Here is a 15798-nt window from a genome sequence, read left to right as displayed (position 1 = left end):
GATAAGCATTGAGCAGCATTTTCGTATTTAGAAAACAAGACAAAATGTCTTATTCAAATTTCCATAAACTCAAAAATTTAACTTTACAGCTTTATTGTTGCTTTATTTTATTTCTTTTGAAGAGGCTATTTATTTATTTATCAACTCTTTTCTGTAAGTGTTTACAATCATTATGACAGAGTATGGCTGCATACATATTTGCATTCAGACAAATTTAATGTACCATGCTTGCCACACGGTTGAAATACCGTCTGTGCATTTCTGCAGAACTTTTATCTCGCTGCAACTTTGACATGAATAACAACTGTCTGCTTTGTCCTGCTGTCTCAGTGGATGTCAGTGGTCAGTGATCCCTTATTTTAAACTCTTGGAAAGTTCAGAGGCAATAGTGCAACGAGCACTCATTCCGTGCCAAACCTCCTATGTGTGTGTGTGGATGTTGTTACCCGCACTTTTCAAGCACAGCTTCCGTGGTCAGCATGGAGGTCTTCATAGTTTTTATCAAAAGTGAGTAGTGACTGCTGGAGTTGCCTAATGCTAGATTTAAGCCACATACAGGTCATTCGACGGGTTTATTATATCAAATATTTATATCAAATGAGTAATCATAGTTCTGGACCAATTTGACTTGGGCTTTTGTCAGATGTGTATATTCAACTCACTTCTAGCAAACTTGAATTAAACTCATCTCACAAGACCAAACAAGTCTACGACAAAATGTTTGTTTGGATATTCCTCCCTGTTGCAATTTGTCTACGATTCAAAATCATACACATCATAGACGATTTAAAAAAAAAAGAACATTATGTCCCATTTCATCACCATCAAGAAAAATACCAATAAGGCAAACACTGGTACAGAGCCAAATGAGAAGGTTGAAAGAGAAAAGAAAGTTGACAGCGCCAGAGGAGAGATTCAGAAGACTTCAGAAGTCCTTTTTTTTATTTTCATAGATATGAAATGAAGCTGTAAAAAGGCAGTTGAAAATTCTGCGAGTGATCAGGCTGACGACACAGACGAAGAATACAAAGGTACAATGTGGACGTCCCTTGTGACAATTCAATATTTTTTGTGGTAATTGTTTCATGCTAGTTCTGAATGCCACTTGTCCGGTGTTATATATTCTTGCCACCTTTTATGCTGCAATGGAAGGAAGTTCATGGTTACACATGTCATTTTTTTGTGTTATTTTCAAGGCCAGATCCAACATGTAAAAGTTTCATTCATTTTTGGTTTGAGAGGTCATGGAGGGATTACGTTACGACATCACTGCTCCTAATGCCAAAGGGGCGGCGCCCCCGGTGACCCATCTGAGTGTGGGGACATCAACAGAACAAAAACTACTGACTACTGCCTGATTCAAAACTTGACTGCTGAGCCATGTGTGTTATCTACCGGTTGGCACATTGTCACAATTTTACTGGTAAAGCATTTTAATATTTATTTTAATCTTTATAAAATATAAAAATATTTGGTGGGAGGCCAAAGTGGGGTCCACCTTTGGCTTAGCCGGCCCGAGTCAGCAATTCATATTCAGCGCCTTATGATTTCTTTGTAAATAACAAGCTGAGCAGATATCACGCAAAGCTCATCCTCACAACATGAGGGAGCGTCCTCTCCTTGTTTGGCTTTTGATCGTGTTGAATGGGCATGGCCATGATGACTATTTACCTGATTTTCACACCGATAGCACAACTGTTTGCATACTTGACAAAAGCAGTAAGAGGAAGAGTTAATTGGTAGAAATGCAGGTCTGACAGCGGCCACCAGCTGCATCTGTCTTTGCAGCAGCCTGTACAGGTGAAGAAAAGTTCATGACGTCAGCGTAACACTTTGTCATCTCTGCACGCACATTCTGCACCGATGAAGGTCATACTCAAACTATGATGTTAGCGTTTTGCTGTATTGTAAAGAGGGAGGGCTTGACTTGAAGGAAGTCGAAAGTGGGGGACCAATCCGAGCTAAGCGTTCTCGCAAATCATAACCTCGCTACTTCTGTTTTCAAGCCAATGGCTTTAGGATGATGGATGAGCCCCACTCCATTTTTTTTTCACCGTTGCTGGAATGTCTCTCTGGCAGTTGCAAAATCCATAAATAGGTGCCACTTTAGGACTGGTTTCTCCCGACGCGGGGAAATGTGGGTGGCTTTTTGGAAGTACTTAAGCATTCACAAAAGTAATCGGAGGAAAATGCTATTCAGCCGCAATCTTGGTTTTTTTTTTTTTTTCCCCTGTTGCCTTGCTTTTCATGCAAATTTTGGGTGATGATTTCAGTCTTTTCTTGTGTATGTTCACATGGAGGGCTTTTAGGATGAATATGTATTAAGACATTGAAGGACAACATTTCTATCTTCATTCATTTACAGTACAGGTATCAAACTCAAGGCCCGGGGGCCAGATACGGCCCGACACATCATTTTATGTGGCCCGCAAAGACAAATTGTGTATCAAATTCATGAAAATACTAAAATAACATTGTTTTCACTTTTAAAAAATAGAGATATAGCTGGCAATTTTAATTATCATTCATATTTTTTTAAATATTTGAACAGTTCTTATTAGTTTCTGTTTTGAAAACTAGTTATTGTTGTGTAGCCGATATTTGGGTTTGACAATTTTAATGACCCGTTGAAGGAAACAATGCAGCTCACGACAAAAATAAGTTTGACCCCTGATTTACAGTAATGAAATTTGTTTGGGATTTTATTTTGAAAGTGCAAGCATGGTCTGATCTCGACTATCGACGCAGTAGACCTTGAAAAAAATTCACGAAATGTTGTAACCTCAAATCCAATTACAGGGTGATTGAAAGTTAAGCGTTCTAAAAGAAATGTGACTTCCATTTAGATCCATCTAAGTTGCATGTGCTACGTGTTATTTTTACACATGAGGACCCATTCCTCAGCATCACTATGCAGGTGAGACGCTCATAACCCGGCCTCCTGTGCAAGAGTCAGCCTGCAATATGGGTCGAAGATAACGAGATGTTTTAATGTTTGAGGTTGTTTTTGCTCCTCCTACTCAGGAGAAGGTGAGAAACCAAACTACCAGCATTACTCTCATATTTGTAAGCAGAGTTCTTTAGGAGAGATATGAGGTCTGCCGAGGCTGGGGGTTGTTATAAATTACATTGTGATGAAAGAGATAATCCTTGTCAAAACAGCTCCTATAGTGGGCACAGTCCACATCATTGGATGGCATCTCATGCTGGATATCTCCGTCGTGTTGGACGTGATCAGGGCAAAGAAATGTAGTCTTAAAGGAAAACTGTCTTTCTGTTGCGGGGTGGACACGACACACAACCATTGTCATTGAGCTTGACATAATTATAAGGTAACTTCAACTTGATCAGAAATGCATAAATCTGACATTGAACAACTTTTAAAATAGCTACTCATTTCCAGACCTCACTAACAATTTTGTGGGTCAAATGACGGGCTGCTTGTACTTGCATTCTTTACACCAACAGCAACGAGGTTCCATTTCAGGATAAATGACTTTGTTTAACATACAGTAAGAGCACCCTGATAGCATTTGTAGACCGCAGTCACCAAAATAAGTTAAAATACACCTAACCTCTCTCAAATCTTTTTTTTTTCCTCCTAAATAGCTACACATTTAACCACGTAATGACTGAAAAATCCCCTTTATCGGCCCATGGAAAATGCTTTGAGGATAAGGCTCTGCGGATAATCGTTAAGACGATACAGTCAGTCAGCGTTTGCAGAGGGCAACTTCATGTTTAATTGCTTAAATCAACACGATTAGATGCTCTTTAAATGTCTGACAAAGCCTGTTGACATTGTATGCAGGCCTCCACTGTTTACTTATTCAAGACCTCCATTACAGAGATCAGATCAGTGGCAAACATTGTGATGAACAACTGGAGTACATGCAAAAAATATATCCGGGTAATAAAAAAAAATCTTTTGAATATGCATATGTAATTGCGCTCGGTGCTTCATATTCAAAATGAACAAACCCGAAGCTAATGCAGTGATGTGATCCCGCTTACTCATCAGACTAGACTGCTTAGCAACAATCTCATAATCATTACCATTACAGATGAAAGGCCAGGCCCAATTAGAGTGGCTCCAATTGCTGCAATTAAATAAGTGTGGTTGAATGATAATATCTTTTCCCTCCAGAAATACTAGAAAAAGACCTCAGCATTGAATAATCGTACAATCAAAAACAATCAAGTGGGACTTTGAAGTTGTTGCACTACCAAATCTTACAAATACATCTGGTGGAGAAACGGCGTCTTGGCCTCAGCCGACAGGCGCCGTGAGCCCACTGCGATGCAAGACGTGAGGTCGGACCAACTTATTGCTGCATGCTAGGGCCGCTTTTGTTTTGCAGAGGACACTGGAGCGTGTTCCCAGACACAGAAGATTGCAGCAGACCGCCACAGTCCACAGCCCTTTCACTGGCGTCCAAGAGTTGTCCCGTGATCCCATCCCTGCATCAAAACCAGCTGAGAACGAGTGCGGCGTGGTAAGCGCTCGTGCTCGCACATAATTTGTCGTTGACTACTGCTCTTGCAACCGATTGATCATTGAGTAAACAAACATGATATGAATGGAACAAAACCGCAAGAAGATTAACACTTTGGATTCAAACGGCTTTAAGTTGACTTTTTTAAGCCTTTTCAGTATTTTCGCGAGAAGGCTGCTATGCGTCAAGATCACAAGTCAAATACATTTACTTTAAAAAAATTATATACTAGATCCTCCATGAATAAAAATTACAAAGGATTTCATTTGGAGGGAGCCGAATAAAAATGAACAGTCCTCGACAATCATTCACTTCTTCCAGGTGCCTGCACACAGTGAAACGGCTCTTGTAACATTTCATTCCCCTGGCCTCATTAAAACTTTGTGGAAAGATGGCACAGGAGCCAAAAAAGAACTCACCAAGATATGATGAGGTTGTGGATAAAGGTCCCCGACGCAAGACTTTATTGATGTGAGTCATCAGAACTGAACATTGCTTACAACTAGCACTGCCGTTTGCAATACATAATGCACTCTATTACATTTTTCTCTTTCAGCCAGGAAGTCTCGCCTGTTAACTGGCAACCAGAGGATCAACTGACACAAAACCATCCAAGTCCTACTGTGGTCTGCTCAATCAAATTTTATTTGGTCAAAAACTGCATAGCACATTAAAATTAAATTGTACCTCAATAAATGTTTAAAAACAGACAGTTTTTAAAAAATGAAATTCAAATGTATTGAACTTAAAAGTTAAACACAACTGAGCTGTACTTGGGCAGTGATTCATTTACATACCACTAGAGGGAGCCTATCTATCGTCTACATTTTAAGAATTTTTGCGCTAATCTAATCCAATCTAATGCAATTCGCTATTTGTGAAGTATCGGGACTGGGCCCTGGAGCAAATATCTAAAAATCTGTGCATATATGATACCCTCCTAATAAGTATTATACCGAGCTGTAATTGCCTACAGATGGCAATAAATTACAACTTTTATCTAAATGAAGGTCCTTAACCCACTTCAACAATTCATTGCAGATTGCAACAACGCTTAATTGTCATTGCATTGGGTTAAGCACAAAAAACAGCAATTGGATGATTTTCTTTTCCACCAGCAAATCTCCATTAGAAATCTGTGAAATTTGGAATTTGTGAATGACGAACCTTGACTATATTCACTGTAATCGATTCCGATCAAACCGGTCGTGATTTTTGAGCTGTATAAAATAATTGCAAGAACCATCATAGCTGTGTCAATTATGGTGTTGACATACTGCATAATCCTGGTTTGATTAAAAAAAACATTAAAGCCAAGACAGATCCCCTTTGTGCAAAAAAAAAAATCTTTTTTTTTTTTTTTCTTTAATTGTCAATGACCATTGCAATGGCGTATATAATTTGCCCAAAGATTTGCACCCAATGCATGTAAAGGGGCGCTTCACAGAGACATGTGAAAAAGTACAAGTTAGTAACTTGATTAATGGGAGCTTGTAAACAAACCATGTATGGCTGTCCATTTGGATTATATAAAGTAGTAGCCTTATCTTTAACAGCTTCCTCACATGCGATTGTAGACAATCCTACTTGTGTACGAGCTTCAGTAGCCAAACAAATTACCTCCACATCGGCTGAATCATCAACAAGCAGCCCAACTGTTAGTACACGTTGCTTAAATATACTTGGAATAGCTGACAAATTCTTCTGCTCAAGATTATCCGACTAGGCCACTTAAAGGACATTAAAGGACAGTTGGGAACTTCTAAACCAGTTCTGGTCTTGAGAACGGAGATTAAATGTGCGATTAAGTCGACCAGAAGCCCCAAGTTTATTATTCCAACGACTAAGCGAGTCCAATCAGGGGCTCCGGGACTTGGAGGTTTGCTGCTGTTGCTGCTACCAAGCAAAGTGAAAATGAAAAATTCAAAACGATTATAAACCTGACAAGGACCTGGAATTTTGCCACTCTTAACAAGACTTCAGCATATCTCAGGAGCATTTTTTTTTATTTACTTTTTTATGATGCCACCACAGAAAGGTGACATGCAAGAGGAAGAAATGTGACGACAACCAAAGAACCTTAACTGAAATTTATGGATGGAGTAAAGTGCTCAACAGGCCTTCTCTGAGCATATGATTTGTCACATATGACGAACCTGGAAGGAGGTGAGAAGAGAATACATCAAACTGCCTCGAGGTTTCCTCGGTTTGTCATAACCGCAAACAGACTTTTCCAAACAGCTATTTTACTGAACCAATAGTACAAGTGAGAGGTTTTATCTTAAGTTACTTAAAATAAGAAAATTCTGTTAAAAAGCCTTTCATGTGTCCCATTCAAACCCTCAGCCATGAAACACTGTTTGGGTGATGATGTCACAGAATCCTAATCTCATTGCTTTTTTTTTTTTTTTTTCGTCGGACATTGCTCCAGGGTGGTTGTGCTGCATCCTGCCAGAAACACAATTCAATAGAAACGTGTTCCGGCTATGAACTTGAGTTACAGTACGTTGTCCTTTGAAACCAAACGAGCATTGAGTAAATAACGATTAGCACCGGCAATATTTAGAGAAGAAAATACAATTTAGAAGAGCAAACATAATTTCCACTGGCAAATAGTTGCATATTGTAATAGATTGGAGGTATTGTGAATTATAACAAAGTTGTATGAATTGTCTAAAATGTTAGAAGCAAAGTGAAACTTACTTTATAAAGATTTTTGGTTGTATTTTGGGCTCATTAATCCTTCTTTACTGATGTCCAATCACGTGTTGAGTGTGTGTGAATGTTTTTGCTTCTCTTGGGGCTTACATGTGAATGGGCACTTCTCAGTGTAGAAAATTTAATTCCATTTGAGGCAGGAAACCTTTTGAAAGGAGACATCTTTTTCACTGAGCTGGCCCTAAATAGGTAACCAAATCTATGGTCTCAAACTGGGACATATTTCATGGCAAATGATCACTCAAACAGTTCACCTCACCTTATTTGAATCAGATTTCTTTTATAGCACAGAAATATTGGAGTGCCAAAGGCTCAACATGATCTGTGGCATTAGAGGAAATAAAAGTGGCTGACGTACTGAAAGCATTTTCACTTGTGCAGATTTCCTTTAAGGGGTCAAAGGCTTGGAATCAAACAATCTTTCTGATCCATTTTAACATGTTCACCTGAATTGCTAACAAGGTTAAACATTTGTGAAAGTAGTCCATCATTTGTGCATGTGTGTGAAATGCAGCATGGTGAAAACGAAGAAGCATACTGGCCCAGCATCATGTCTGGTGTTCATTTGTTAGTTCTGAACACGGGCAGGCCACCTGGTCTTCATTTCAGCAGTGTGCAAGCTGGTCAGAGTTGCATGTTTTATGGGAAATCTTGTTCTTATATTCCCTTCCTGGTCCACGCTGATCTCCGACAGCTTCCAAGAGGTCCACGGGTGCATCTACGTGGTACAATTCTGCTCGGTGGACACCATTGTAAACAGATGACACTTGCTGTAGCTGCTGTGCAGTCCGCAAAGTGTTGGTGTAGGCCTGCTATTAAGACACCCCATAGAGGAAGGAGGGGGGGGGTGGACTTTTGTGTCTGTCGTGTACTGTGACCACTTGTTTTGCCGCAAAATCGTTGCACTGTGAAAAAAGGCGTGTCAACGCCCAAGCGGAACTAGATCATATTACTTGGGGGGAAATATGCCGTTTTTTACCAGTAACAGAAGTAACAGGTCTCCAATGCACTGTTGACTGACTTGCAATATTTTGTTATGTACACACACTCAATACACACACATGAAATAGACTTGAATTGGAAAGAAAAAGAACAACTAATAAACACATGCAAGTCCAATTGTAATTGAATTGTAGTTTCAGATATGTCAGATCAAATTTATGTCCACAAAATTTTCAGCAGCGTAATTATTATGAAATTTGCTTTTTAAAATGCTTATTTGAACAAAACATGAATTAGAAGACAGTAACAACTACAAGATGTAAAATGAATCATGCTTCTCTAATGCTTCGCAGATATTCAGTATTTCAAAATGGGATTGATTTTCTTTTTTAATCCTATTGAGGACCAGTTATGCTTTAAAAAAATCCTACAAATAAAAAAATTACCTTCTGGCTTCTTTTGATGACACATTGTCCAGTGTTCTTTGCTCCCCCTGCTACATAGTAAATTCTGCTTACCATTATACATACCAATTTATCTATTATGATTATTATTATTACATTATTTATTATGGTCAATTTCTGCTAAGTGACTGTAGATGTGCACATGAGTTTAAATTGCTCTCTTTGTGCTGAGACTGAGCGGCGTCGAATGAAATGCTGTAGTCCACTGCAGTGGTCTCATCGTCTTTTCGCACAGCTGGGTTAGTCTTCAGACTCAAGTAAATGGAAGGATGGTCGCATGCACGGCATTGGCACCTTGTGCCTCGTATGGGTGAAATTCATTGCAGCTGCATAATTTATACTACTTTGAGAAGTAAAGTATACATTTATGGTCATATAGAAAAAACGTTTGGTCTGGAAAAAGTTGTAATTTTATAACATCATGGATCAAATCCATGATCTGAAATAGTAAATAACAACCTTGGATCCAGTCAGGATGCATCCATAGTCTGTTTGTCCCGGTTTCAAACCCGTTACTATTTCCTGTCCTGGCTGACAGTCCTGATGTAAAGCTGCCATTCTGTTCCGATTTAGACTAATAATTTATTGCATGTGGCATGCGGGTCTGCGCAACGAGACCAAAGGTTTTGCACATGCTTTCAACAAGAACCTGATATTTGCTACACACCCTAATCAGTTTAAGATGACTGCGGGGTAAAACGAAGCACCATTTGTGAGACAGGACAAACCAAACATCCTTCTAGACTTACAGAGCTATTAATATAGATATAATCATAGGCCTCCTCCAGAGGTTTTTACCGTCAGAGGGAATTCCTCCCTGGTGGGTGCCCGACCCTCTTCAAAGCCTAAGTGTGACTTACAAATGATTTGTTGTGAATGAGTGACGGGGAACACGAGAGATGGCTGACATCCCTTTGTGGAAAAGTGATTTTCCTCAGCAGGCATGAATTGAAGCCAACCGTCATAACATACTTCTTTCTTCTAAGCACCAGTTTACAGTCATATTTGGCCTCTAAATGCTAGCTTCGGCATGAGGAGACCTTTTTTTTTTTTTTTTTTTTGCTGCTCTCTCATGAATACGGCATCACAATTCAACATTGAAGCCTAATTGTCAGCTTAAGATTGCCTGCGCTCCAGCAGCCACATCCTGTCCTGCTTGACCTTCCACTGTGGTTGCAAGACATCAGCAGATAAGAAGAATGAAGGGAGACACACAACTCGCCTTCTTGGCGGCCATCAAAGCAAGTTCAGAGCTGCCTTTGGGGAAAGAGTGGCGCAACAGCTAATGCGTCTCATTGAAACGCTCTACTTGTCGTGAATGGACACATTCGCCTACGCTAAAAGACGTCCTCAGAGACGAGCTTAGAGAAGGTGAAACTGTGTCACTGCTACTGGCGCCTTTACTCACCTGGCTGCATAACTCTACCGATGTCATCGACTGTATGCGTGAAAGCTGCCAAACACATTTTCACACACGCTCACAGACAAATTTTGACATATTTGTTGTCAACTCAAATGGTTCTCAGCGATAATAGATTTAATGTGTTTGTTTAGTCAAATGTTGCTGTCACATTAGAGGAAAAGCATGTTCCTTATTAAATGCTAATTCTTCACAAGTGCAAATACCTTCCCCATCACAATGCATTAATAAAACTCTGATTATTTCGATACTTATCAAGTTGGATGCATTGTTGATGCACCACAGGGTTTGTGCTTACCCTTGGTAACCCGCTGAGCGAAAAGTTAACAGTTCAGTGTGGAGCAACTCCACTGAGGGCGAGCATATTTGCTGGAAGCCCAAACACATCACGCATAAATAAGAAGAGCCGCTTTCCATGTAAAGTAAAAAAAAAAAAAAAAAAAAATGTCATGTGAACACTGCAGGGAATTCTTAGGTTTAGTTTGTTTACGCTAGTTATTTTTAAACAGTCTAATAACCGGATAGGGAAACAAAACAAAATGTTAACATGGGCTGTGTAATCAAGTATTTTTTTTAGAATTAATGTGTTTTACAAATATGTATTGAGTGCTCTAAAACATTTTGTCTAATTTGTTGTGTTGACCTAAATTTAAATGAAGCGACGAAATTAAATAATGACTAACACTTGGGCGCCATAATGCCCGATTACTTTGGAAATTAAGCCATTATTACTCAGAAAATAAAATGCAAGTCTTGGAAGATGATTTAAAAAAAAACTTAAATTGAACCTTTAAAAATAGATAATAATCATAACATTTACCTGATGGAACTAAAATGAGCAGAGCGTGCAGCTTTACTGTCATCTGAAAAATTTGATTAGTCAACATATTTATTTTCACATTAAATAACAAAAATCTAAATATTTTTTTCCATGGAAGCAGATATCAACGAGCAGCGAAAATGAACAAGGTTTCGTTAGGCTATAGTTGGAGTACTGTAATGTGATTTGATCAATCTAGCATCAACACTGCCACCTAGTGGCTCAAGATGTAAGTATGCATCACTCCATTCCTTTTGCCCCCAACAACCCCCACCCCACAATAACCTTCCCGCTGGAAAGATGGTAAAGTGATCTGTGGGTCCCTAAGTGCTTTTTGCTGTCAGTGGTGTTGACATGAGACGCTATAGAAACACAGCTGAGGCCACCTTGAACGGGGAAACCTGTCAGGCTGTGTGCAAAGTAGCCTTTTTTTCTGTTTTATTACTTCCTTTAATGATGGATCTGGGTATATTTCTTTATATGTCAGGCTCATACACAGAACCATAGTGTAGTGAGAATTGTTTTATTCATCAGACATACTGACCAACGTCTGTCGCGTTACTATTTTCCTTGAAAACAGTCAAGTTAAAGGAAATGGTCAATATTCTGTCCTATATTTGTGTTTTTGTTTCCATGGCGCTTCATCCTGAAAGAAATATTTCAAGGCCCCATCGGAACCAGTTACTGTATGGGAAATCCCCCCCCCCCCCCCCCAGCCGTTGAAGGAAGTCACGGACACAACCGAGCAGAGATGCTGGCCTACCTGCTGTTTAAACAGATAGCCAGGCCTCTACTTCACGTGTTAAAGTGTCCCAGTGGAAACAGCGGTATCCTCCTGGGGAATAAATAACTACTTGGCCAGAACTTGGACCTCCGGGGGCAATGCAGAGCTAAAACTTTAAGGGTAACCTTAAAGCAACACAAAGGTGTCCTATGCCCAGCTGTGGAGCAGAGTGGTTTACTGTTTAATTAAATCAACAGCTTGGAATTCAAACAATCTAATAATATTATAGACAGCCCACAGGGGTGCACATAAGTGGTGCGCAAGTGCACATGCACACTAAAAATATTTAAAGCAGACTTGTGTGTCATAGGCTAGCATTTTTTTTTTTTTGGAGCAGTAGACTGGGCTTGAATAATTTTGTGATCCCTTGATAATATCCCTGCATCATCCAAATGGCTTAGATATAAAACTTGTATTTCAAAATGATACTTGGCTGATTGGTTGCTAATGTAATTTATTACAACCTTTTTCGTACCCGGCCAGTATACACTAGCAAGTATTTAATGAAAAACAAAATAAAGGGGAAAAAGTCTAATTTGACGATAATGTTGCTAAGGGAGCTTTTACCGTAGACTACAGTAGCAAAACACCTGTGGGGCAACTTTGTTCGCCGTGTGGGGCCTCACTTTGACTCTTTTCACACTGAGCCAATGATTGGCCAGGGACCCAGAAGAGCAGCTGTAAAATCCAGAAGAAAAACAATTCATGAATGACCATCAAATATGCCTCCCACACTGAGAGACAGGTGGCGATCAACTGCTATGGTTTGAATATACATCTTAGCTATTGGGTCCTTGTTTTAAATTAAAATAAAGCAAGTTGCTCAATGGTTCGACCGGCTCGGGCCTGTCTTGTGAGGCTCCCGTTTCTTGATGTGGAAAGAAAAACACCATAATGATAGGTGGATGAATGCGGATGCCTCTATTGCATGACAGCCTCAGTTCATTTTATTGCACCCATTTTGGGTTTACAGGAAATATGTGTTTATTTAGACACACATGAAAGTGTCAACAAGTAAAGAATCTCATCCTGAGTCCTGCGTTATTAATGATCGGGAGCTAATTGCCAGCACGCAACAGGAAGTCCCACAGGTCAGTTGTAGTGCAAAGCTTTTTGAGGTAAAGGCTATCTCCTTGTTTGTGGCGTTGACTGTTTAACTTTCGCCCCACCTTTTAAGGAAACAATTACACGGAGACGCGGTGACATCATTTACAATGTTGTTTGAAATCCAGAAAGGTCCTGTTGTATATTTGATTTGGCCTCAACTGACCAACACATCACATGTCACGGACGTTGACTATTTAATGTAGATTCTCCAAAACTCACAACTTCACTATGACCAAATGTTCCAAAGATGTACCACATATTCTAAACAGGCCATATATCTCCAAACAGAAATAGATTTAGCTGAATTGTTTGATACATTTGGTCGAGGTTTTCCATCCATCCTCATTGGAGCTCCTACTGTTTTTCTGGCTGTTGGTGGCCTGAGCCCTAATCACCCTGCCTTCCCTCAGAGGCCATAAATTACACCGATGAGATGGTGCTTTGTGTTCCTACTGCCAGGGAGCAAGGCGAAGTCGCTGTGCCATATTTTGACAACCCGTACATTAAATCATTGTTTTATGACAGATGGGAAAACTTCTGCACTTTCACCATTCTGATTTATGTTCATTTGAGTCTGGAGGACACTATAATTTGCAAGTGATGTGAAAACAGATGGATAGAGAGATACCAAAGGGTAAGACTGACCTATACATTCTCAGTGCAGCCTACAAATGGCATCCATATGCCTCCAGAAGTCTTCCAGTTACATCTACATTACCACATGTGCGGTTATGACCGTCCGTGTCTGTGCACTCCTTATTCTGCTTGTGTGCATGTCCATGAAACATCATTTTCACAAAGGAGGCCGGACCATCGGCCATGTTACATGCACGCGGCCTTGTTTGATGATTAATAAAGGGGAACCTCCGACGTCAAACACAATTAGCAATGTGACTTCCAGATTGTGCTCATTTCCAAACAACTTTGAAAAATAATGTGAGGTGAATTGAATTTTTTTACAGGTTAAGAGACTCAGTCACTTTTGTTGGATTTAATTAATGATAGTTTTCTGATGACAGGCATCATGAAAACAAACCTCAAGAGTTGAGATTGTTTTTGGGATGGACTACTAAGTCGTTTTTATGTTCAGCATGCCCTTTTATGAGGTAACACTAAATCACGGGTGTCAAAATTAAGGCCCGGGGGCCTGATATGGCCCGTCACATCATTTTCTTTGGCCCGTGAAGATAAATTATGCATCAAATCTATGTCATGTAATTGTCAAATAAATCTTAGCATTACAAAAATTGCAAATTTTCTTCACTTTTAAAAATCATCTTTTTAAAATATTTTATGTTTCCACTAGTCTGATTTGAAAATGAAAAGTCAGTTTTTTTTGTAGCTTACGTAGACTGTATGTATTGTGAAGCGTTCATACATTTATTTGGGTTGGCCGCGACAAAAATTAGTTTGACACCCCTATGAACACGGTTAACAAAGACATGAAATAGGTTTTAAAATCAAAGTTTATAAAGTAAATCCTGGTCCTGAACCTTTATAATGTACTGCATTTTACACTATTGTCTTAACCCCTGATGTCAAACATAAACATTTGACTTTTTCTCAGATAACAAAGAAAATACATAAAGCATCTTTAACCGGAAATACCAAATGTAGAAAAAACACTGACTTTCCTTACTGGCTAATAAATGGTTTTGCATCGGTTCAGGCTTTTTTACATGTGCTTTTCGAATAACGCAATACTTAGCTTAGCACCTAGCTCAACAATGCAGTGTGAGTTCACCTCAGTGACAGTGTGAATCATTTTAAAGTAAGCCTCGGTACAGCCAGAGATTCACGCTTCAAGTTCCAAAGTAAAAATAGCAACTAGCTGTTGGCAAGATGTTAGTCTGCTTCCTGGCTACTGTTGAGGTGTCTCTGATTTTAGACATCGTCCAAATTTCTCGATTCAAGAGATGAAGCACTCTTTCCGTGCAGCTTTCACGCTACATACAATATGTTGCATGACTGTACATGTGTGTGATCTGATTAGTTATAAGGCAGAGTGAGTCTGCAAATGAGTGAATTAAGTTTTTGGAAGATGTTTGATAAGATGATAAAAAAAAAAAAAAACTAGAGAGCTGTTTAGCTTTGGAGATTCCATTATAAAGTACGTTTATGTATACACTGTATGTAGAAAAACTTTAATGATGTGTCCTTGGTTTACAGTGCAGCGTCCTTTCTCTAATGAGCCATGAAAAATGGAAGTGAAATAATTCAAGCCATACCAGAGCAGATTTCCTCTCCGGTCAAAAGTCAAATTCAGCAAAATTATACCTCTGCTTCATTTCCACTGCCTCAGGTCATGTGGCAAGGTCACAAACATTGCTCAACATAGCTAATCTTATGTTTTAATGCAAGCATCAACATTATACATATATATATATATCTTGAAATGAAAAGAATAAAAACAGCCCTGAAGCTTTTTAAATGCATATGAATGCTGGTCCTTACCAAGAAATCACCTTCAGGCTTGTTTTTCTTACAGTACGCTTAGCTGTTTTGATAAGCTATGACGGTTTCTAAAATCATATTTCTGGAAATGTAAATATATTGATAAAAATTCCTTTCGTTCTTGTGGCAATTTAATGTAGGGTAACCTGTGAGGGAAGAAAATGATCCAAATTTATCATGCCTGGGAGCCCAGGACGACCATGTTTTATGGCTTTTCCAATGAGGCAGGACAGTATGTGAGTGTACCGCGTCTGGTGCAGCCATTGTGTTCCAATGAAAAGGAGGGGCCGAGAGGGGGGTGGGACCACCCACATCAAGTCAGCGATGAAGTAAATACTGTTGCATGTTCCATGTCGCCTTCCTTTGCTCTCAGAGTAAACTGTGGTCAAAAATGCCCAGTTAGCTGAACTTGACCAACATGGCAGAGGCTTAAAGTGAACGAAGCCCACTGCACCCCTATTTGATCTAAAAAGCAGCCAGTGAGGGGATGAAGAAAGACGCTCGTCCCATCTGGAGTAGAGGTCAGCGAGGTTCCGTCTGACGACGTTTTTGTTTTTTTGTGCACTTTTAATACACAACATTAAACGGACTGC

At 39.5% G+C, this 15798-nt stretch overlaps 1 long non-coding RNA gene across 3 annotated transcripts; it reads left to right on the top strand.

Moving 5' to 3' along the window:
* Positions 1-244: 244 nt before the first annotated feature.
* Positions 245-7175, top strand: LOC147045492 (uncharacterized). 3 transcript variants are annotated; one of them, XR_015068388.1, is made up of 4 exons: positions 245-1031; positions 4362-4496; positions 4818-4967; positions 5053-7175. It is a non-coding gene; the product is annotated as an uncharacterized LOC147045492 (long non-coding RNA). The 3 variants fall into 3 exon arrangements; XR_015068389.1 differs by lacking the exon at positions 245-1031 and adding an exon at positions 1646-3332; XR_015068387.1 differs by lacking the exon at positions 245-1031 and having other exon boundaries at positions 1646-4496.
* The last annotated feature ends 8623 nt before the right edge of the window (positions 7176-15798 follow it).

This window comes from Syngnathus leptorhynchus, chromosome 15 (genome assembly GCF_054491065.1).
Source record: "Syngnathus leptorhynchus isolate UIUO chromosome 15, UIUO_Slep, whole genome shotgun sequence".
In the NCBI taxonomy this organism is placed as follows: domain Eukaryota; kingdom Metazoa; phylum Chordata; class Actinopteri; order Syngnathiformes; family Syngnathidae; genus Syngnathus; species Syngnathus leptorhynchus.
Note: the sequence above shows the minus strand (reverse complement) of the source record. Positions and strands in the feature narration are given on the sequence as shown.